We start from the raw sequence: 22882 nt of genomic DNA on the forward strand, positions 1-22882 counted from the left end.
AATCTATTGGAGTATGTCGACTGCATAAATCGAGCGATCTACTACGGTATCTCAGAGAAGTAGAGGCAAAAGTCGAGGAAGAAATAAGTTTGAGCCATCTACTCAACATGAGATGCATTCAACTACACGGGTTTACAATTTAAGGACTGACGAGGATTTCGATGATCCAGAGATTATTGCAGGTATTTTTCAATAATGTGGTAAAGTAGTTGGGTTTTAATATATATGGGATCTACATAGTTATACACTAGAATTAAATTAGTAAGAGAATTGAAAATTTGGATTAAAGCAATAAATAAGGAGGTGATAAGGACTAAATCATTAGGGTATGGTTCTTAGGTGAATAAGCTGTATTGAATTTGTTTGAGGTACGAGATGTTTATTCTAAAAATAAGGAGCCTAGATGGTTATTAATAGTATCAAGGTTATATGTATTGAACTTCGAATGAGGATTTATAAGAGTAAGGTTTTGTTATAAGCAATTAGAGAATGATGAAAGAAATCAAGTGAATTATCGGGAGATGGAAGACCAGTTATAATAGTAGTTATGAAAAATTTAGTAGTGAGAGTAACCTAGGATTAAAAGGGTGTTATACATAGATGATTTCTCCATCTCTTTGTGAAGTGAAAATTCGAGGATGAATTTTCTAAATGGGGAGATTTGTAACATCCCAACAATTTAGTTAGTGACTAAATTATAAGATTTTGAAACTTTGTGTCTAATTTGGAAAAATTAGAAAATTTAGGGACTTAATTGGAATGTCTTGAGGTTGATTAAATAGCATGAAGGAAGGAATTAAGGTCATATTAGTAAATTAATAAGTAAATAAATTAATTATTCCTTGGGGTGATTATATAACACATGAAAGAGAGAAAGTGAATATTAGAGAATCTAATGCTTCTTTTCTCCTTTCTTCCTCATCTTAATGTGAGCCATAGCAAAGGTGAGATTAATTTTGGTTGATTATTTATTGCAAGTTAGTAATAGTTTTGATTCTTGAGATGTTAGAAAAGCTTTAGGAAAACTTAAAGTGGTTTAAAACTAGAAGATGGAAAAGTTATGGGAGAATTTATAAAAAGGGTTTTAAGTGAATTCGTGGAAAAGAAGGAGTTAATGAAGTTTGAACATAAATTTGACTTGTCATAGGATGGAATAAGAAGTTAAAGTACTAGAATATCATAGTTAAGCGTCTAAGGTCGCACAACACGTCAGACCTTAACTCTGATATTGCGACAGTTTGGGCTTGAGGTTATGAGGGCGTGACATAGCAAGGAGATGGCTCTCACGAGGGGAAGGACGGGAAAGAGCAGCGAAATTTCTTATAGTCGATATAGTGTTCGAACAATCAAATTGATCCTACACAAATTTAAATCAAGTTATCAGGTAAGATAAAGCCCATCGTGAATAACCCAAATTTCAACTTAAATTGAAGAGCATCTGAAATTTCAATTGCATAAGTAAATTGATAGATATATGTGTAAAATTGTCACACAAGAAACCTCAAATAATGGCAGCTTTTATGTTTGAACAAACAGACCCATGAGTATTAAGGGAAATCCAACGAAATGGACGCGGAGTCCATTGGATATATATTTAGGATATGTTTGTTTGAAGGAATTTAATTTTCTGAAAATACTTTCTCATTCTTCAATTGTTTGGTTGTAAGTTACTACAGTCAATGAAAAACCAATTACGGTCAAAGGAAAACAAAGGCAGAAACAAGGTAAAATGACTTACCGAGTATTTTTTGGTAAGTCATTTTCCCAAAAGCTTCTGGTCTTTTCACTTTTTTGTTTGCCCCAAATCTTTTGCCTATGTCTTCACTGCTCACCACCATTACTCATTCAATCAACCTTTACCTCTCATCGGCTCTCTGTCCCTCACCAACTCTCTTTCTCTCATCAATTTTTTTTATTATCACTCTAACTTTTTCATTAAAGGTAAGCTTCACATGTTTCTTTTTTGTTTTTTTCCCTTTTAAAAATGAGTTCTTGATCTTTCTCAATCTAAATTTTTGGGATTTCTTGTCATGAAAGCATTAATAACATATTGACTCATGTTATGAAAAGTGGAAAATACTCTTTAGGTTGTAAAATTGTTCTTAAATCTCTCAAAGCTCCAAAGGTACTGTTTCTTTGTCTTTTTAAAATTATATTTCTTTGCCTCAACATTACTGAAATATTCTACTGTTACTTTTTTTAAACAATTCTATTGTTAATTTTGAATATTCATGGTACTGAAGTCAAATGAATTTCCTTTTGATTTTTTTTGGTTGAAATAGTGTTTAACTTGGATAAGGGATTAAGGTTTTTTTTCTTAATTATAGATTAAATGGGTTTTAAGTGATTATCTTTTTCAAAAAGGAAAAAAATGGAAAAGAATCTAGGCTTAGCAAAGTCTCGTTTTTATTGTTTTTTAAGCTTTGATTGGTTTCTTGATTTTCAATAAAATTGAAGTTTGAATTTTTAATGGTCATTGATCAACATAAAAATATTTGTTTGAATTTGGAGTGAATTACATAGATCTTAAGAATGTATAAGAGGAAAATTTATAGGTCAGAAGAATCAAGTTTTCTCACTTTGTTTGTAGTAGGTTGAACTCATTTGGATTGAATTCTTTTCCTTTGACAATTTGGTGACTTGAGGTCTTTTGTTGAGCTGGCATGTTGTTTTCATTTTACTTGTGCAGGTTGTTATTGAGTCTGTGGGTTGAATTGTGTAGGTGATTTTATTTGGGAATGAATTTACAAAGTTAACTAAAAAAAGACATTTTATTTCTTTCCACAATACAATTTCTATTACTTATAAATTTTTACTAATAAAAATAGATTGTTAAATAGTGCAACTTATATCAACATTTTTTTATTAATAATAATAACATTTATTCAATTGAATCCAAAGTATGAAAAATTAATTAGTAGTTAAAACATAAAGATAGTATTAAAAATGTCATTGAATAAAAATATAAAAATTTTCAAATCTAAGAGAATATATTTATAGTACAATCGAGATAATATTCACATGATCTATTTTATAGAAGAAAACGAATTAATTTAATTTGATGGACTTATAAAATAAAAATATTATAATATATACAAAACTTTTTAGAAGTAATTTTATAATAATAAAATTAACTTAATTAAAAACAAAAGATAAAAAAATACAATGAAACATATTTCATAAAATATTTTCAGTAAAAAATATCAAACAGTAGAAAATGAATTACACAACATCATCCAAACACCAAAAAATACTTTCCAAAATTCATTTTTCAGAAATTGTAATTCATTTTCTAGAATTTATTTTTCAAAAAATCAATTAAACAAACTCTTATAATACATTTACAATTTCATAATAAAATATATATTATAATCATAATGACTCATTTTTTTATTTTAGATGTTCCTTGAAAAACTAAATATTATTATGAATATAGTTAACAGTGAATAGAGATGAATCTAAACCACATAATTATGATACTATGCATGTTATATCTATGAGATGATTTTTTAATTATTTTAAATTGCATTAGATTAGATTCGTTGAAATTATCAGTTCTCTAACATTAAAATTTTTGATTATCTCTACTATATATTCTTTTAATCTATTAAAATACATAAATAAAACCTCTAATAAATCTACGTAATATATTCTTTTAATCTATTTGACCATTCATTTACGTCAGTAAAATGGCTGAAACATTTACTATTTCTATATCATCATCTTCATCACATATTCTTGACGAACTATTATTTTCTCATCCAAACATCGACGTTGATTTATTAATTATAATTCTCAATCTAAACTAAAAGAAATAACTATAACGGAAGATCAACAATGTATGGAGTACGGTTTCATTTTATTTGAAGATATATAAATTACTTTAGCCAATTGAAAAGGGAAAAGAATTGAGCGATGAGCAAGAAGAACAAATTTGGTTTGATTTGCACAAAAAGATGGGCGGTTTATTCAGGGAATTAAGAAGTGAGAAACATATGTACAACATGGCTGTAAAGATCATACGCGGCTAGGATTTTTTTGGGGGGGTTAAAGATATATAAAATCCAAGTCCAGACTCTGTGGCCAGAACATCTCCGCCGCCTTGTCTACGACTACTCCAATCACAGCTCTCGACATACATTCATTCTCTATCCTCCTCCTGCCACGTGTCCTCCCATACTCCACCCACTTTTCTCTTCTGTGATTCCCACTTCGTTTTCTTCCAGTTCTGTCTGTTTCTCCTCCACTCTCCCACCACAAAAACCTTCACCGTCCTGAAAAGATATAAAATAATGAGAGAGAAAATTGGGGAGGTTTAGTTAGGGTTTGATTCGAGTTTTCTATCGCAGGGAAAAATAAAATTGTTAGGTTGCAGTAATGGCGTCACTTCTGCCATTACTAGAGCTTCACTTTATCTCCCCGGCATCAACAACTTCTAAGCACCGGTTTTATCTCTCTAACGTTCTTCTCTCTCCAGAGTTTCTCTTACCGGGAATAGCCATTTAAGGAACGGTGTCGTTCTGCGTTCTCGAGTTCGAGCGCTTAAAGAGGAAGGAGTTTCCTATGAGGAACGGGAGCAAGAGTTTCTCAAGGAAGTCAACGGTAGGTTTGAATTGAATGGCAATGGTAGTGCCAGTAAGTACGAATACGAGAATGGATCGGTTGACGGATATACCAACGGTGGAGTTGGAGTCGTGGAGACTGAGAGCTATGGGAACTTGGTCAAGTATGTGAACGGGAACGGGAATGGTGCGGCGGCGGAAGTCACGGTGACGGAGGTGGTGTTGGTGGAAGAGGAAGGAGAAGCAGTGGCTTCGGAGGAGGCGAGGAAAAAGAGGGTGGAAGAGATTGGGAAAGAGGACGCTTGGTTCAAGCGGAGCACTAAAGACCGGTCGAGGTACTTGGGATTGATTTTTAGAAAATATTACTTTTATTTGTTCCTTCCTTCTCTATTCTTGAATATTTCTGCGAAGCATAGTAAATGGGAGACACTAAAACAATATTAATTCAGAGGGATGAAGCTTTGACTAAAATGAATAGAATACATCATTATTTAACAGATTGTTCTTTATATAAAAGTAAATTATGATTGTTTTTCTTTACAAAATGTGGTATTTCTAATTATTTATTCCCTTTTTTTAAAAATGTATTTGAATACCATTTTTGCCTTTAAATTTTAGGAGCAAAAAAGAACTAACAAAAAATTAGCAACCATGATTTTTTTTATAAATAAATGTTGCTGCTACTATTTTTTGTTGTTGAGGAAATGCTGCTGCTACTATTATATAACAAGATACAGGGCTTTTGGGATTTGAACTCTGAGGTGAAACTTTAGCTTGCTTGTAAGCCAATGTATTACTACTAGTACAGAGTTATTAGGATTGCCTTTTCCTTGATATACATTCTCACTCATTTTTGTGATGTGCATTTGATATTAATATAACTTTTGTAGTATATGTTGAGTCAAATGCATTGATTTGTTTTTAGTGTCACAATCGTCTCTTTTTTGGCGTCTTTCTTTCTGAGTAGTTGTATTAACCTTTATCTTGCGGCAATAAATCTCAGGTTTCTGTTGCTCCTGGGGGGCGTTGGAGTAGATTCAAAACCTACTCAACAATACAAAGGACCTTGGAAATATGGGGATTTGTCCTAACTTTTCTATTTAAGGCATGGTTGAACAATCAGAAATTCTCCTATCGAGGTCGGTGACTATTTACCTCCACTTTTTGCATTAAAAACAATTTCTGCTATCTTTTTTTTGGGAGGAAAATTAATTATACAAATTGGAATAGCTAGCTTATGGAAAGAAATGGTTTTAAATGACTGACTTGATGCAGCAATGTTATCAGGATGTTAAATTTTATTTCAGATCCATTTTATTCTGTATATTGTCTTTATAGACTGTGATTGTAGCATCATCTTTCATTTCCGAATTAGTACCAAATATTGGAATAGAGAGGTCCAAGGGGTGATTTAAGTTCTTATATAACATATTGTTAGTTGTTGGCATTATATATCTTGTTTTAAGGTTTGATTCATGCAGGAGGAATGACTGAGGAAAAGAAAGTTCTAAAGCGGAAGGCCCTAGCAAAATGGTTAAAAGAAAGTATCTTGAGACTGGGTCCTACTTTCATCAAAATTGGTCAGCAGTTCTCCACAAGGGTGGACATTCTTGCTCAAGAATATGTTGATCAGTTGTCGGAGCTACAGGTTGGAGTTCCTTTTCTTTTAAATTTAAACTTTTAGTTTGAATAATATCACAATGATGTTGATCAATTGTGAATGTTCGTTTTGCTTGTAGAAGAATTTATTCAGGGCAGATCAAGAAAAGAAAAAAAAACCCTGTGATAATTCTGTGGCCCAAATCATATAATGATTTCTATTACTTACTATCAGCTTCCATCTGCAAGAGAGAATTTCTAGCCAGATGGTTCTTGAATTAAAACTTTGTAGGTAACAATTAATTCTATTCACATGCAGGATCAAGTTCCACCTTTTCCATCAGAGACTGCAGTATCTATTATTGAAGAAGAGCTTGGAGGCCCTGTAGCTGATATCTTTGATCGGTTTGATTATGAACCTATCGCTGCTGCTAGTCTTGGTAATTTTCATGTCATCTACATTCTTGTAATTTGAATTGTTTTCCCCATCACTGAATAAACATTGCATAAGATCAAGCGTAAAAGATATATTATGGTGTGGTTACTTTGAACATTGTCCATCATCAAATTATATAACATATCCCCCCAATTCATATGCATGCATTTCTGATTTTGAATTAGGTTTTTCAAGGATTTGACGCATCCAATGGCTATTGGTATATTCTTAAAAAATGTTTTCTTCATTTGTTCTTTCTGTTTTCTTTTGTTCTCTTATTTACTTGTAAATAAAATTCCAACTATTTCCAATTTGGTGGACTATTTAGTAGTTGGACTAAAAATAACATGTAAATAAGAAATCTTCTAAAGATTAATTCAGACCTAGATGTGGCTAAAAGAAATTTATTGATCTGAGGCCATCATATGATAATTTATCAAAAACTGTTTCTATTCTATTGCTTTATTAACACATTCATGTGGCATCTAATGCCTATTTAATTACTATGAATATGAATTTTATAGATTTCTATGAACTTGTGATGTTTGTCATCATTAAAATGAATAAAATGAATTGATAGAAATATATATCGGTATTGCCCATTAGCAGTAAAAAGAGTATGACTTTCATCTTTTTTACTGCTTACACAAGGATGTGTCTTAAATTATTCACAATATCCATCTTTTACCACTGGATTTTATACCATACCATTCCTTGACTGTGTATAAATTATGCAGCAGTAATGGGAGTATGACTTTTATCGTATAAAGACATGTTACCATACCATACCTTGTCTGAGTATAAATAAAAACAAATTTATCTTTTAACTAGTAGCATCATGTGCTTCAGTGGCATGTATGGATATATACACTATCAGTGTATTAAATATAAATCACAGTTAGTTGATAAAACTGAATTGACAGATATGTTTTTCCTTTTGCAGGCCAAGTCCATCGGGCAAAATTAAAGGGCCAAGAGGTTGTTATCAAAGTACAAAGACCTGGTCTAAAGAGTCTCTTTGATATTGATCTTAAAAACCTGAGGGTTAGTATTACTGATTTGTGGAATTCTGTGTACCAGTGATCATTGTTATATTCTTATCTTAATTTCATCATGCCTATGGTTTCTTAGCTTTTGTTACTTTCGTATGTTTCCATTTTACACTTTAATTTGTTTGGGAAATTTGTAGATGTTATTCTATCACCATAATTGAGTAATAAGAAACTGCTTCAGTGCTTCTATTTCTATTAAGATGATCTTAAAAGGCACTTTTGGAGTTGAATATTTTGACTCTTGTTTGTTTGGGCTTTAGGTAATAGCTGAATATCTTCAAAAGATTGACCCAAAGTCAGATGGCGCAAAGCGAGACTGGGTTGCAATTTATGACGAATGTGCAAGTGTGTTGTATCAGGTAGTCCGTTCACTGCATCAGAAGCTAATCAAGTGACTTTCTTTTGAAATGCTTTAAGCTATATTGCATGCAATTCGCAATTGCTAATATTTCCCTATCAAATTTATGCATGAAGATTCTTTACTTTAAAATTTAAGCAATTTCCTTATATCTTACTAAACTGATGCGATAAAGATCCCAATGTTACCAGACTGGATGGAATTAACATAATCAACTAGGAAGAGACTAAAAGGCAAGTGAGGATAAACAAGTAGGGAACACATAGATAAGGGAAATCAGAAGGAAAACCTTATAAGCAGAAGAAATATATGGATAACTGGAAGGACTGGGGAGGAAAACCCAGAAAGAATCAATAGAGCCGAAAAACCAATAAGTCATCTAAAATTTGCTAGAACTAAAAACAGAAGTGTAAACTAAATCTTAAACCATTAGTGAATCTCCCTCAACAACAATGTAAGAATTGAGTGCATAATTTTAGATAAAATAAAGAAAGGATTAATCATGAATAAGAATGATAAAATGATTGGATTGTATACTCATGCAACAAAGTTGAGTGAAGGGTGAATATTTCTTTAGGCACAATTGCTGGAAATTTATTTAGATCCTGTGTCATCACCAAACCTTCTAGCCTTGTGAGGAGACTCCTTTTAAAGGGAGAAGTCTTGGATGAAGTTTGAAATTAGGCACGAAAAGAGAAAGGATTTTGTGCTATGGCTCTGAGCCTGCAATAAGGGTAGGTATTGATAAACACAAAAGATATCATGAATAGTACTAAGACTTCCAGGGAAAATGTATGTGAAAATGTACGTTTTGTGATTTTTGAAAGGTCTATGTATGTGAAAATGTAAATATCAACAAGGAAATGAAAATGCATTTTGGAATTTGGATTCCCATTAACACCATAATTAAAAAGCAACGTATAGGAAAACTATTTAAGTATTTTATCTTCTTGACCTGCAGGTTAAATTCATGATCGTACCTAGTTTGAGTTTCTATCTTCTTTGTACGAATTTTGCAACTGTTGTCATTGATATTAACTTAATACAATACATATGTATGCAATTTTCAGGAAATTGATTACACAAAGGAAGCTTCCAATGCAGAATTATTTGCCAGTAATTTCAAAGACATGAATTATGTGAAAGTTCCATCAATATACTGGGAATACACCACACCGCAGGTATGAATTTTGTGAATTTATAAGGAAAAAAAGGGAGTTGGAATGACTTCTGGATTTACATTCATAAATATTCAATTGTTCATGTAATCATTGTAGGTCCTGACTATGGAATATGTTCCTGGGATCAAAATAAACAAGATTCAAGCTTTAGATCAGTTGGGAGTTGATAGAAAAAGGTTTCGCTAATTTCCCTACTGAAAACCATATTCCATGCACTGATTGTTTCTCTTACATATAAGCAAATGATTACAATTTATGATGTTCCTGTTACCCTTCTTGCTCGACAATTATTACATTTTATATATGATGCAGGTTGGGCAGATATGCTGTTGAATCTTACTTGGAACAAATTTTGTCTCATGGGTTTTTCCATGCTGACCCAGTAAGTTTTTGGGCTTATACAAATTCCTTGGTTGCCCAAGATATTTGGGCCTATTAGTGGAAATGCTAGGTGAAGGGGCATGAGTTGCTTATTATGTTTTCACTTAAAATAGTAGCATATATATCATTTCATGCCGTAGTTTCAAAGAAAAGCTGTGCTCTTCATTTCATATGTCTAGTATTTCCTTTTAAAACTAAAATGTGCAGTATCAATTGCAGTTACCTGCATCATATAATTATTTCTCAGATTACAAAATAAACTTTTAGTGAGTTCCTCCTTGCATAATTTTTCTTTGCTTAGAAAGAAAAGATTTATGGTGCAACTATAAACCTAAATTACTGATATTAGAAATTGTTAAGCAAAAAAAAAATAAAAATGGTGTAGCCTATTAGTATATTCCCATAATTGGGAGACTCCTTGTAGCCTATTCATAATACCTTTTCTAGGTCTCAAGACCAAAAGCTGTAGTAGAGATACATAAGCTCCTCTAGTTCCATGATTTCTTAATCCTACCAGCCCTCAGGTTTGTCTAATAAGAGCTTTATTACGATTTCTCTTTCTTTCATTTCTGTAGCATCCAGGAAATATTGCTGTTGATGATGTTAATGGTGGACGGTTGATCTTCTATGACTTTGGCATGATGGGAAGGTAATTCCCTACGCTTGGGTATTTACAATCAGCATTCTGGATAGAAAGCTTTTCAGGATGATTGGTGACTTCTCCTGACACAAATCTTCTGTTTTTGGCACCTTGCAGTATCAGTTCAAACATCAGAGAAGGTTTGTTGGAAGCATTCTATGGTGTTTATGAGAAGGATCCTGATAAGGTAATTGTGTCTTTAAGAAACAGCCATGTCATGCATTAGTTTGTGGACTTCCATTGTTATATTCTGATACTGATTAAGTCACCTCAATAGGTCCTTCAAGCAATGGTTCAGATGGGTGTTCTCGTGCCTACTGGAGATATGACAGCTATCAGACGAACAGCACAATTCTTCCTTAACAGGTTGATTAATGAAGAGACAATTCTATTATTTTAAGGAGAAATAGTTCATTTTCTCTGCCAACTTAGTAATTGGATATGCTCTTTGCCTTGTAGAACATAAGTTTAGAAGTTAGTGTAAACAATTTTTTTTAACTGAGTAAACAAAAGGCATGATTGGCAAAAGTAATGTGCATTAGATTTTTCTCTTTCATCTAATATTCTGTTGAAGGTGAAGTACATAATGCAATTTTTTCAGTTTTGAAGAGCGTCTTGCTGCTCAAAGAAGGGAGAGAGAAATGGCTACAACCGAACTTGGATTTAAGAATCCATTGACAAAAGAGGAAAAGATAGAGAAGAAAAAGGAGCGCCTGGCTGCAATCGGTAATATATTTGATGCTTTTTTTCTTTCTAAATGTAAACTAAAGTTTTACACTCTTGAATGCATCGATAAGGATTTAATATTGAGCCAACTAACTCAGCAAAGAGGACATGAGACCTTTTCATATCTTCAGTGGGGAAGACTCACTAAGAATCTAATAGGCTAGTTAGTTTTGCAAGTTATTTGACATTTATAATACATGACATACATAAATAAGCAATCAAACGAAAAAGAATCGGTGTTATGTCTTATGAAAGATCACCTCCCTTGCAAGGTCTGGCCTTTCCCCTCTTCTTAACAAGAAAAATGCCTGTCATGTACTCATTACTTGTACTTGGATACTGAAAGCTCCTGAAAACTTGAGTTGTCTTCCTTTATATTAGGTTAAGTTGAAAGTCCTTAGAAAGAAGTTCCTCTTTTAAGGACTGTTTTTCTTCTGATCTATTGATTTCCATTTATATCCCTTTTGAGTTCATATTCTGCTGTTTAACCTTTCATTTTTCTCTTTGGGTGAGTTCCTGCTTCTCATTAATGTTACATTACCTGAACAGGGGAAGATTTATTAGCCATTGCAGCAGATCAACCCTTCCGATTCCCTGCCACATTCACATTTGTTGTCAGATCATTTTCAGGTAATGCATTAACCTGGTGGCTTCATTTATATATGTGCTCTATTGAACAAGAACTTAAGCACAACGTATTATTTCACCTGCAGTATTAGATGGCATAGGGAAGGGCCTTGATCCTCGGTTTGACATAACTGAGATTGCAAAACCGTGAGTGTGGTTTTATCTCCTTAAGATCCTTATAATTTTTACTTACCTTATTAAGGTTTAGTTGTTCATTTTTTCTGTATATCTGATTATATTGCTCTTTATTGCTTCTAGCTATGCACTGGAATTGTTAAGATTCCGTGAAGCTGGAGTTGAAGTTGCCTTGAAGGTAATGTTCTAATCTTCGATTATAGATTTGAGTTGTATTTTTCATGATAAAGTTCCATTTCATGATAACCTACATTAATATTTCAGGACTTCAGAAAGAGATGGGACAGACAGTCCCGTGCATTCTACAACTTATTTAGGCAAGCAGATAGAGTTGAGAAGCTTGCTGAAACCATCCAAAGATTGGTAGGGTTTGAGATTCCTTCTATAATATCTTCTGAAAGGTTAAAATAGTTGTCGTGTTAAACTGCTGTTGCAAAATGCTGCATATTACAGGAACAAGGTGATCTGAAGCTTAGAGTGCGGAATTTGGAAGCTGAAAGGGCTTTCCAACGTGTTGCTGCTGTTCAGAAGACAGTAGGAAGTGTGAGTTAAATTTTATAATTATATATATATATTTTTTCTTTTTGTCTAATTTAATAGTTTCATATATGTTTTTAACCATGAAACCATTTAAAATTCCTTTAACCATTATTTATTTTACTGTTGAATTATTGGCTTTCCCACATTTCCAAGTGCATGCAAGAAGTTCTTGTTCTTTGGGTAACAATAAGTTCTCTTATATGCATCCTTCCAAGGTTGGCAACTTGTTAGCTAGGGATGTAGGCCCAGCATGATCCCCTTCCCCTTCTGTGCTTACATTCCCTTGGCATTCTGTTCCAATGTGGCATTTGGGAGAACTTCGAAAGTGATGGGATTTGTGGCAATGAAGTTCACGAGTTGCATGATGTGCATGCTTTTCATGTAGTTGTTGTAAAGGTCTTGATGGTACCAGTGAAAATCTGACTTGAAGAAATTTAAAAAGGATTAAATATAATGTATATCATATATTACTAGAATTGAAGGGTTTTATAGCTCACTGAATTTCATTTCTTTTCGTTTTCCTTTTAATATTAACATATACACATTCTTGGTAGTTTTTCAATATATTACATTATGCAGAACATTCAGAATATCAAAACTAGATATTTTACTCGGTGACAATGTTCCGTTTTACCTATAAACAGGCTGTAGCTGCTGGAAGCTTGATCAATCTTGGAACAATTTTGTACCTCAATTCCATTAGAGTAAGCTCTCTATTTTAATATGAATCTATGTATATTAATACAACATCAGTCGTGACTATCTCTGTATTCATTTGCCTGTGTGGTTATCATTTTAGGTGCCAGCTGTTGCTGCATATCTCATCTGTGCATTTTTCAGCTTCCAAGTTCTTATTGGTATTATTAAGGTGAAAAAATTTGACCAGCGAGAAAGGTTGATAACAGGAACTGCTTGAGTAACAGGTGAGCAGATCTTAATTCTTTTACACTTTATGCATCTTGCTTTAAGCTCTTCCTTCAGCTTTATACATAATATATATAATGTAAATGAGATCCATCTGAGTTGTTTGACACATGAAGTACTGATAAGATTGAGGATAAGCTTGATAAGATTATTCATATATTTTTTTTCCATCTCAGTTTACAAAGGGTATAATGGTTGAACAATATACTTTTTTCTTTCAAGAAAATATCATTTTTTTTTCCAAAGATGCAAAGAAAGGTATCCGAGCATAAAGGACTTGTTTTACGTTCTTCCTTCACTTTTATGGTTAGGTTACCGTAGGAAACCGAAAATTATCCGAGCTTTGACCTTTGTCTTTGCAGATTTGAAGATTCCACTCAAACCAAGATTTGATGATAAATCAAATTCTAGCTACAGAAACAAGTGAGAGTCATAAACACGCTACATTTTTGTTTGTTAATTCAAAGAAACGAAAGCCTTCAAACTTGGTAAAATTTAGTGAATGAGATGTTTAACAGCTATGCACTTGGGATGGCCTTACTCAAAAGCTCACAAAGGTCTTGATGATGCTAAACCCTAATTGTGGTAAGTCCTTTAGCAGCTTGAGAATCCCAGTTCTTGAGTTTGTATTCCCTTTTTTTAATCTTCGGCTGGCCTGATTTTCATGTGACAAGTCTTTTGGGCATAGCATAATGCAGCTACCTGTCATAATTTAATAGGGGACATGTCTATAAGCTGTGTATAATATTTTAACATTCATGAAAATAGTGTAATTTGTGAGTTGTTTACCATGTACACCGATTATAATAGTGTAGCTTCTATTAGAATTGGCAATTTGCACATGCATGTCATTTTTTTTCATTGGTCAATCGCGTAAATATAAGTACAACACAAATTAATATGTGAAAATATGTGTTAAATTGATCATGGTACTCATGTTTAAATGCAGGGTAAACTACACGTTTAATACCTCAGCTATCACTTCTATTCTATTTTGGTCATCCAATTATTTTTTTTTCAAAATTATATAAATATTTTTGTTTTGGTTTTATTTTAGCCACTTACTATTAAAAATTAATTGTGATACTGATGTGTCAATATAAGATAATGTAATGTCATCATTGATTTTTTTAAAAATATCATGTTAATAGCTCTGTTAATTTTTAACGGTAGGTGATCAAAATGAAAACAAAATGTAAAGTTAGGTATGATTTAAAACAATAATAGTTGAGTGACCAAATTAGAGTAAAAATGATAGTTTAGGTAGTAAATGGGTAATTTATCCTTAATGTATAATCATATTTGTTACATTGGTTTTTCGAAGGACAAAATTGATATGAAATGGAGGTGAAGTGGTCCTTGAGTTGAGTTGGCAATTACATGCTCCTCGTTGTTACTTGAGAAATGAGAAATGACAAAAAAAGACAAATTAAAACAAAAAGATGGGATTATAGATGTATTGAAACACCAACTTCCAACGTTTGAAAAGGGGGGTTAGATTGGGATATGAAAGTATCAATTAGCTGAGAGAAAATAAATTCAGTGATCAAAAATCTCATATAATATACGATTTTAACTAACTTTTTTCGGATTTTCCAAAATGACCAACAAAATCGTAATGCGATCGCTAATTCGCAACGCGATCTCCATTATCGCAAATCAGTTTCCAGATTCGCAATGCGATTATGACTATCGCAATGCGATTTTCCAATTTCGCGTTGCGATTTTCCCAATTCGCAATGCGAATATTCGCAACGCGAATAAGTAAATCGCAATGCGAATTTGGAAAATCGCAATGCGATACTGACTATCGCAACGCGATAATACAAAATCGCAATGCGATACTGACTTTCGCAACGCGATACTTACTTTCGCAACTAGATACTGACTTTCGCAACGAGATAATACATAATCGCAATGCGATTTTCAAAGCGCCATTAGTATTGCAAAGCGTATTTTTTTTTCAAATTCCAAACACGAATATTAATATATTGGAACACTGAACCGTCCACAGTATATCCCGTAATCGCAACTCATAACCTAAAACCTAAAATCACAACTCAATCCCATCTCCATCTCTCACTCTCTCACCCATCTCCGACGAAATCCGTCCCAATCTCCGGCGAAATCCGTCTATCTCCATCTCTCAGAGCCACCCTCACAATCAGAAATGGAAAATCAACCAAATCAACCACCGAGGGTTAGTTTTTTTTAATTATTTTCTTTTTGAAATTTTTGCATTATTATTAGGTTTTTCATATTGAAATTGATGATAAGTTTACTGGTAATTTCAATAATAGATTAACCATTTCACTTAGATTGCTTATTAAATCAACTGAGAATTGCAACGCGAAATGAAAATCGCAACGTGATTTTATTCTCTCGTTGCGATAGTCAAATTCGCGTTGCGATTGTCATTTTCGTGTTACGATTTTCATTTTCAGAAACTATTCTTCTTCTGCAAATTGAAACTTGAATGAATTGCATTACTTCAACCAAAAAACAAAGACAAATAAGAAATTCACAGTGTTGCAAATTTAAGTTTGAAGAATAAACTACTACTCTTTATGTTTATTATTGTTTTTGGTATATCTTCACAGTGTAGTTTTTGGTATATCTAACTTAGTATGTTTATTGTTTTTGTAGAACTTTTATTCGGCTCAATTGACCGTAAGAAATAAAGTCAGCATGGCCAAAACAATTGCGTCGAAGCTTTCACCTGTACAAAGAAAAATGTTTGAGGATACTTGCTTCGGGCCATGGCTGAAAGTACAACATCCCGGTGGAGATGCGATGTTGACACACCTATTTCTTCAAACCATGACTAGGGATCTACCAGATACTATACAACGCCGTGATGAAGAGATATGGTTTGATTTTCCATCGGCGTATACGTGTTTTGGGCGGGAGGAGTTTTGCTTAATCACCGGTCTACGCTTCGGACACGATGATGTAGGTCGGTACACTAGACACATTACCCGCCCATCATGGTTATCCCGGGTTTTTCCTGAGCTGGAGAGGCCGAATCTACACGTGGAAGACCTGACGAGCTTATTGAATAAGAGGGATGGTTTTACTCGGATGGATGACGTCGATGTTGTCCGAGTATGCCTTCTAATACTTTTGCATGCCAGCTTTTTAAGCAGAGAGGCCAGACAACCTATTCTGAATGATCTAATCAAATTGGTAGAAGACCTAAATGCGTGGAACCTGTTTCCGTGGGGCTCGTATTTATGGAAAGCTACATGGAATAAGTTATCGTCTGCCTTGGATGATCGAAAAAGTTTGCATGACGATGGTTCCAAATACACTTTGACAGGCTTTATTTGGGCCTTTAAGGTAAGAATTTTATATAATGTTTCCAAAATTATAAGTAATTATTTAACAATTACTAATGTTTGTTATTATATTGTTTGTAGATTTGGATATTTGAGGCATTTCCCGCCATGAAGACATATGCAATAAAAACTTCAAATGATATTCCCAGGGCTATTTCCTGGAAGAGGAAACGGACCTTGCAATGGGAAGATTTACTACGGTATACGACAATAAATAATGTAAGTTAACATAAATACTACCATATGTTTATAAACAAGTTATTACTAGTACACGTTTAACTTTGTTTGAGCTTTTATATTGTTAGGAGGCCAACACTCCATTACAGAGGCTGACACCCACAGAATGGTAGCAAGCTAGTAAGCGTTTTTTTGATGGCACGGATGATGAGCAGCCTCCACTTCGGGAGCCATCACCTCACCCAGAGCTATCACCTCACCCAGAGCCATCACCTGATCGACCCGACTATACACCTCCACAACGACAGCCATCATCTATTCTGTCACATCATCGAGCCTCTTCTCCACCATCACCGCAAGATAGGCGACCGACAAAGATGCCACGACGTTTATCTCCCTGTTCTCCACCTCCACCTCCACGGGATGAGTTAAGGGAGTTACGTGATGAGGTCAATGCCTTGCGTGAGGAGGTCGGTACTTTACGCAAAGACAATGGTGCATGGTGTGTTGAGGTGTCTACTTTACGCGGTGAGGTAGCCGCTCTACGTGAGATGGTAGCATCGTTGCAGAATGAGGTTCATACTCTACACAACGAGGTAAGTTTAACATTTTTCATATTTAACTTGATGATAAATTTACTCGTAATTTCACTTAGATTAACCATTTCACTTAGATTGCTTAATAAATTCATTCGGTTGCTGCCAATACTGCTAAACTGTTTTTGTTAGTATTTGTTTTTGGTTTTGTTTTTGTCTTTTGGTTGAAGTAATGCAATCCATTCAAGTTTCAATTTGCAGAAGAAGAATAGTTTACTTTCGCAACACGAATTTCGATTTTCATTTTGCGTTGCGATTTTGTCGTTGCGATTTTCATTTCGCATTGCGATTTTGTCGTTGTGATTTTCATTTCGCATTGCGATAGCCATTTCCGCGTTGCGATAATCATTTCCGCGTTGCGATAGTCATTTTCGCATTGCGAAAGTATGTTTCGTGTTGCGAAAGTAAACTATTCTTCTTCTTGAATGTTTATATATGTTGTCCTTTTAAATGTTTATATAAGTGCTTACTTCTGGAATGTTATCTGATGCATTTTGTGTACTATGATAGAATAATGACTTGGGTGAATACAATGTATGTTTGAAACATATTTGTCTTTGTTTAATATCATGTCTATTTATTTACTGATTTATGTATTAATTTTTTTTAGCGGCCCGATAAGGTGGATGCTTTACGTCGGGTTTTCCTTGCACGACGGAGTTCACGCATCAGACGGCGTGCACGTGATATTACGTCTCCGTTCACCCCAATGGTGCGAAGACTCCGCAAGAAGAAGCCCGACTCACCTGTCATCCCTCAAGAGTCCCCTCCAATCGTTCAAGAGGCCCCTATCATCCCTCAAGAGTCCCCCCCCACCGTTCAAGAGGCCACTGTCATCGTTGAAGAGGTCCCCCCCACCATTCCAGAGCCCGATTCACATGGGGTAATATATCGAATTATTGAGAAACCCCCACCGTTGTCGGACATGATGGATGAGAGTTGGCTCTCGTATGAGTTACCAGCTAGTACCCTTCCGGTATCTGAAGTGGAGAGGAGACAACTACCAGAAACAATTCTGGATAATACCCTTTGGGCTAAGACCGTAGTTGATTTTTATCTACATGAGCGGAGCCAAGGGTGTTACACTGACATAAGAAAACTCAACGATGAGATGTATTTGTTGCTTAATCGGTCTTGGTGGGGTGTGTTATTAGGGGTTGAAGATAGTAGCTATTTCGATGGGGAGGTAAGTCTTATATTTGTCTTATATATGATTTTGATTAATTTTTTTAAAAATTAATGTAATTCACTAATATATGTCTTTTTTTGTAAAACAACATATCGATGTGTGGGTGTCACGTCTTCTAATAATAAGGAAGCTTAGGAAAAATAAAAAAAATTCGCGATATACAATAATGCCGGCGGCTTTTCACGCAGTTCACTTGAAGGATCAACGAGATGAATCATTTTCGTTGGGCAATGGACAAGCTAAACTTTATCATGCATGGTGGGAGGTCGATAAGGTTAGTGTTTATTTTTTAAATTTTTTAAAGGTGTTCATAAATAAGTGCGCAAATAAATGAATTATTACTTATGATTGCAGGTGTTTATCCATGTTTTGGAACGTCGTCATTGGCTTCTCGTCCAACTTCAGCTCCCATCCCTGAAGATAATAGTATATGACAGCATGATAAATTACATATCACTGTCTGATTTGAGAGATATTATCAAGGGATGGAGCTCTCATTTGGCTAAATTCTTGGATGGGATTAATTATTGGACTCATTCTGGACACAAGAAGCCAAAGAAGTTCAATGTCACAGTTGTCAGAGACGAGACCGTGCCACAACAATCGTCGGGAGCCAGAGGGGATTGTGGTCCTCTCGTATGCATGTGCTTGGCGCTTTTGACAACGGGAAGCACAGAGTTTCTACCTCCCACCGATAGAGATAGAGCTGCAGTAGGCTTGTGGTTTCGGCATTATATGGCTAGAGCGATATATTCAAGACGCTGCCTACCTGCATCCGCGTTATGAAAGTATCCATTGTTAATTGGTAAGTCAAATGCAAGTTTTGTTAACATATATACTCCTTTTGGTTTGAAAATGTTTGGTTAAGTACCTAGAATTCAATAATTTGTTGTTTGTAGGTTTTAGATGTGTAGGAAGTCTTGTTTGAGCAAATGTTTGGTTTATGCAGGTTAATCCTTAAGTGAGCTGCGTGAAATGGATGTACGGGTGCAAAAGTTGATTCATTGATTCAATAATTGATGAGGAAATAAGAATTATTATTATTTTTTGATTGTTTAATTGATTTGTAAAAAATGATTTGTAAATGTTGATTTGTTTAATTGATGTGTACATAATTCTTATTTGTGCTTGTTTAATTGATTGAAATGTAATAGTTGATTTGTTGATTTTCAATCTGCATTATGTTGAAGGCAAAACAGACTGTCGCAACACGAAACTGACTATCGCAACGAGAGAATCGCAATGCGAAATGAAAATCGCAACGAGAAAATCACAATGCGATTTTCATTTCGCGTTGCGATAACCATTTTCGCGTTGCGATTTCCCCGTTGCGATAGTCAAATGAATGTCTAATAAGTGATAACAACTGAACAGATCATAGCAATGTTCAAACTCAAGTTACTAATACATGCCTAACTGAAAATGTTAAAAGTTACACATAAAATCCACATAATACAACGTTTTCATTTAAAAATCACCTAAGTTAACAGTCCCAAAAGGTGAAGCCGGTTGTGATTGGGATTTTGAAGATGATTGCGATTTTGATTGCCTTTTGCTTGACACCATATGAGCTTTGGATTTTGATGAGGATCCATATTTTGGTAGAGGAAAAGATGATTGTGATGGCACTGGTGAACCACATGTCAACCTTGTATGACCACTTTCCTTGCACCGACTACATGTCGATCTCTTCTTCTCTTCACCCTTAGACGGTATACGATCGTGACTTTTTGGTCGGCCAAGTAGCCTTCTGTCCATGGCTGGTGGCAAAACTGTTTGTAAGTCATCTGGTATGTCCCACTCAGAAGGATGTTGCGAAACTAAAACCTGTTGCGAACTTTAAAAATCGCATTGCGATTATGTATTATCTCGTTGCGATAGTTAGAATCTCGTTGCGAAAGTCAGAATCGCGTTGCGAAAGTCAGAATCGTGTTGCGAAAGTCAGTATCGCGTTGCGATTTTGTATTATCGCGTTGCGATAGTCAGTATCGCATTGTGATTTTCCAAATTCGCGTTGCGATTTACTTATTCGCATTGCGAATTGGGAAAATCGTAACGCGAAATTGAAAAATCGCATTGCGATAGTCATAATCGCGTTGCGAATCTGGAAACTGATTTACGATAATGGAGATCGCGTTGCGAATTAGCGATTGCATTGCGATTTTGTTGATCATTTTGGCAAATCCAGAAAAAGTTGATTAAAATCGTGTATTATATAAGATTTTTGGTCACTGAGATTATTTTCTCATTAGCTAAACCTGATATTCATTAGCTGTCAGTCACTTGATGTCATCTTTTATAATCATTCAAATTCATTATTGTAAAGCAGATAGCCGTCCACTAACTCTTCATAATTGACCCACTCGTTTAGCACTTACCATCCACTTCCGTTCGGTAATTGTAGATTTTTAATCAGTTAAATTTTAAAGTTATCCTATACTAACATATTAAGTACCAAAAAAGCACTATTATTAGTAATAAATACCATTTGAATGGAATTATGACGAATCAAACGTGAAAATATACTTTTGAATCTTTGGTAATATCTTTTTTCATGAACCAAACGTTACCGCGAGACTTGCTACTTCAATGTCGATTTTGAGAGGGGTGTCGCCATTGGACTTGTAACGACAACCTTGGTGGAATTTTTTGGCGGCGGAGTCACACGACCACTACCATTGTTGTTAGGTGGATGCTTATTTTTAGATGGCATGCCCTGTAACGGGGTATATTCATTATTAAGTTTATTTCTGAACTGGAACCTCAACATCGAATCGATGAAAAGGAGCTTAGAGATCCTTCCACCAACCCTTCATTGGATGTTTGCGTGTTTGTTTTCCAGATGAGCTGATGGGAGCCTTCCTTTGTTTAACGAGAAATCTGACCGCTGGAAACTAGTACTTCCCCGTTGTCAATCACGTTCTCCTGATTCCTCCTTTTAAATCACAGTGCCTACTTTACGGATGTACCTCAATGCCGTAATTTCTAGGTTTTTTTTTTTTTTTGTCTCTTCTTTGTGGGCTTGTTTCCATGTCAACTTGTATTTGTATACTACCACTTGATTGCTTTCATCTAATGGATCCTTCAAAGAAAAAAGAAAAAGATAATCTGCCTATTTAGTCACTAAAATGTAGATTGATTCTAATATAATCATTGAATACAAAATTACCAATTAGATCATCAATGTGTTATTTTAGTATTAGCCAAGTCACAGGTAACTAAAAACTTAATAGAGATGAAATCATTCGGCGTCATGGATCCATCAATCATATATGGTCGGAGGAGAGAACATGCATGAAGAAGTGTGAGAAATAGGGAAGAGGAGAAGAAGGTGAGAAAAGAAAGGAGAGTAGCGAGGGTAAAGAAGAGGAGAGGAAGAAGATGACAGGAATTTTTTTAAAAATGTATAAAAATAACACACATTAGAATTTGTTTAATAGCCGTTACGGCGCAAACACTTAAAAAAAATTAAGTAGTTAACAAAAAAATACTTTATACACCTAAAATGAACGAACGGTGTAATTTAAACAATTATTTTTTCATTAAGCCTTTTAATAATTAATTAGTGTATGAATGTAAGTCTTTTAAGTTATTTTTATTGACATTTATCATACATTATGAGGCAAGATTAGTGGTGTTTCCGATTAAAGGCAAAATCTGGTGTTTTAGCAGATGTATTGATCAATATGCATCACTACTAGCACTCCTTACACTGTGAAAAAGATTTCATCCTATTCCAAGCCAATGCTGAGTTGTTGTTGATTTCATTTCAGACAATATATTTGTTTATATCCTTCATTTCCATGGTCTCTTTAAACTGGGTGATTTTGTTATGGTAAAGGGGGAACTGAACTGCAGTGAAGCTTGATGATAATGGTATGGCATGGGTGTTGGAAGCTTCAGGGTTATTTGGGATTTGAAAATGCTGGTTGTCGGCTTAGTTATTTTATTTTTTGCTTTTTTATTTTTATTTTACTAAATGCATCGACAAGTAAAAAAACTAAACGAGACATGCACGTTGAACCAAATCATAATTTATATAAAAATAAAACTAAGACTAAATCATGTAAAGTTATCAAAAATAAAACATTGAATTAGTATAAGCGTATATGAATTCATTGAAGGAAGTCGTTTAGAGTGATTGTGATTTTTCAAAAGATAGATTTGTTATTTTCGTAAAAATCTCTCTAACGAGATAAGAATAGTTTTATTTCTTGAAAATCAAACGCTATGTAAAACAACTACTCGAACACAAGACTTTTAGAAAGAACAACATTGCCTTTTACAACTAACATCACTTGATGAGTTCAATAATAAATACAACTAATGATATTTAGTCTTACTTTTTATAATTTTTAATACTTATGATACATGTAACATAATTAATCATTTAATTATATTTATATACGCGCGCAATATTC

General features: G+C 34.2%; 1 pseudogene; it reads left to right on the top strand.

Moving 5' to 3' along the window:
* The first annotated feature begins 4292 nt into the window (after positions 1 to 4292).
* LOC120216441 lies at positions 4293 to 13895 on the top strand (annotated as a pseudogene).
* The last annotated feature ends 8987 nt before the right edge of the window (positions 13896 to 22882 follow it).

Source organism: Hibiscus syriacus, unplaced genomic scaffold, assembly GCF_006381635.1.
Source record: "Hibiscus syriacus cultivar Baekdansim isolate YM2019G1 unplaced genomic scaffold, ASM638163v2 tig00110160_pilon, whole genome shotgun sequence".
In the NCBI taxonomy this organism is placed as follows: domain Eukaryota; kingdom Viridiplantae; phylum Streptophyta; class Magnoliopsida; order Malvales; family Malvaceae; genus Hibiscus; species Hibiscus syriacus.